Raw genomic sequence first — 3081 nt, 5'->3', positions numbered from 1 at the left:
TAGTAGTAGTAGTATTAATAATTACCTTTCACCTCTTTCATAGATGATTTGGAAATCTATGTTTAACCTAAAACAAACAAACAAACATGTAGGCCTACATATGTAGTTGTAGTTGATATTGTATATTTTTGTAATGTAGTAGGTATGAGAGATTCTTTATGGAGTTACACAATAAATTGTTACAAAGGTCATTATTTTAACAGTGACTATTAGTAAAGGCTTTAGAGATAAATCTTTGGTTGTTCCTCAGCTGACGTTCTTTTGGCTTCCTGTAGAGGGCGACAGAATACATCTAATGTAGGCCAAAACCTCTGCTACATACAGTAATACAATTAAAAATCACGATCTATGGGTCTTTTTCGCAGTTTCTCTACATAAATGGAATCCCTAAATTCATATTCAAAAGCCACTGAAACTCCTTAGAAAAACGCAAAAAAGGAGTAAAAGTAACTGTAAGAATGCAACCACTGGATATGACTCTAAAGACAAGCCATAACTGTTGTTTATGCTTATCAGCCTATTCTTACAACAAAAAAGTAAGTACATGTACCTGTAGCATTTAATTTTGTCTATGTAGATAATAGGATAATAAAGAAATTTTATTTTATTGGTGTTATAAGCTCTGTTTTTGTACAAAGCTCCTTCCGGCTCTTTTAAACCAGGAACTCACAAAAAGACGAAGTAGACCACTTTAGATTTTATAAAAAATAACCGTACTGGTTTATTCAGAGGATCACAGGTAAAATTAACATCACACGTCCAGATCTCTCCCACCACCAAACCTGCGCGCAGGCAGCTTGGAAAGATGAAAGACCCTGGACCATGAAACCTATATAATTTTAATCATTCTGGGCTACCCCCATACTACGCAGGAACATCAAACCGTGACGTCACCTGATATGCCAGCTTGCAGCTGACCATAACGATAGCCAAAACATGAGGAAAAGTCAAGGTGTGTGTCTGTTGTTTTGTGGTGTGTATCTAGAACAATTTGACATGACATTTCACATTAAGACAAATATTAAGATTAGCATTACAGTTAATACTAACAACTCTTCTTGCCTGCAGCCTTGGCCTAGATGCAGTCTGCAAGCACATGAAATTAAACTGAGCATTTAACAGCCTGAGCTAGACATCCTGTCTCCACTAAACATTTCTAGACATCAAATCTCTGAATATCTATCTAACTAAGAAATAACCTAACAGTGTGAATGCTTACTAATCAAAACTTTACTTTTTAAACTCAAATACATCACACAATTTCCCCAGAACAATTCAGCTGTTGTTAATGTGCAATGGTTTATGCACAAACCTAATGTTTTAAATAGAAAAAAAATGCAAGATACTAGTAAGAACTTTGTTTAGTGTAAGAATTCACCATCACATTTGCTGCATGTTTAGAACCTTGGCAGATTTTGCACTTGCTATTTATTATATGAGCATTACTGAAAGATCTTCCTTTAGTTAATATTGTGTGATTTATAATACTTTCATGAACTGTCACAATACTGTCATCTGTCTGGGTCTGTGATACTTGCAGGTTTAGAGAGAAGGTTTTGTAGAAATGTTGACTCAGTTGATTGCTGTTAGCTAAACTAAGGACTTGTTTAGTTTATTATAATAGGGAATCACACATTTTTCTTTTTTTTTTTTGGTGGGAGATGTTCAGTTAACTTTAAACTTTGGGGACCACATTTATTGCTCTGATGAGAACTTGGTCTGTATGTTTACATAAATGTCTTTGGTCCATGGAAGTAACTCCTCCCAAGAACAGTGATGGGAATTAGATAAAAGTATTGTGACTATCTGCTATCTCACAGGATATGAGAAGAGAAATTCCAGAGAAACGTTTCTTTACAGTAGAAGAGTGACTGTGTGAGAAGAAGAATGTTCTCTGTTTTGAGGAGGCCCACACCGATCAGGCTCGTGTTGATAAAAGCCATTCGGAAAATTCACAGGCCAAGCATCTCCAGCAAGCCACCAAAGGAAAAGATCGGACCTGTGGTAGGACTGAATATCTTTGTTAGCAGCTGTATAGTAGCAGTTGAATGGACAGACATCTCAAGTGGTTTGACTAGTGTATGGCGACATTTTGCAAAAACTGTGACTCCAGCAAAGATTTCGCATTTGCTTTGTAACAATGATTTAAATTGCTATTCATTTTAAAGACTAAACTGACATACATGTAACAAACAGTAGGTCTACAACAAAGTCAGAACTGTGCCTGAACTATGCTGGGTTAGTCATACTGGAGTGCAAAGGGTTTAAAGGGATATCATCGAAATATATAAATGGAGCCTGCTGCTTATATCACCAAACAAGTCACTGAGATCAGTTGTGAGTCTCTGTTGTGGAAACAAATATTTGTTACCCTTCATTCAACCTGTATCTGATAAGAGAAGATGCTTGAGAGCAATATTACAGTGGCTTAATGTGTGTACTAAATATTATTGTTTAATTCTGTTCCTGAGAGCACAATGTTTGGTAACAAAGCTTTTATCTTTATGTTCTCATTGCCCTTTTTTTCTTTTTACAGCAATCTGTCTTTGTCATATGTGTGTTTGCTGTGACTCTCCTGGCCCCGGCCGGATGGATTATGCATCACATCCCAGAGTACAAGAAGAGATCACATCCACAGCCCTAATTTCTGCAAGAACTCTGCATTGAAATATGTTCATACACTGTTATTGTATGTGACTATGAAAAGGCTCCGATGTTAGAAAGGAAAGTAAAATCTTTATTTAGTTTGAAGCATGACAAAATCACATAAAGACTTTTGATATGATGTCTGCTATGTTATGTTTTATCTCTAAATACATATAAAAATTAAATGACTGTAATTCTTGAAAAATTCATAATATGGGCTTCAAACTTTGGGGAATAGCATAAAAAGTAATAAGAGGCACAGGGGAGATTCAAGGTGTAGATGGCAGTGACAAGATGATGCTCCTCAGCACAAACTATAATGGGAAGGGTCTGTCAGTACTTCAGACCCTGAAGTCTGTTGATCTTTCAGTTCTGCACCAAGAAAGGTTGCATGACTTAATTTGAAAAATGTCACATTTAAACACACGTTTAAAG

Source organism: Monopterus albus, unplaced genomic scaffold (genome assembly GCF_001952655.1).
Source record: "Monopterus albus unplaced genomic scaffold, M_albus_1.0 scaffold13.1, whole genome shotgun sequence".
Classification (NCBI taxonomy): Eukaryota; Metazoa; Chordata; class Actinopteri; order Synbranchiformes; family Synbranchidae; genus Monopterus; species Monopterus albus.
Note: the sequence above shows the minus strand (reverse complement) of the source record.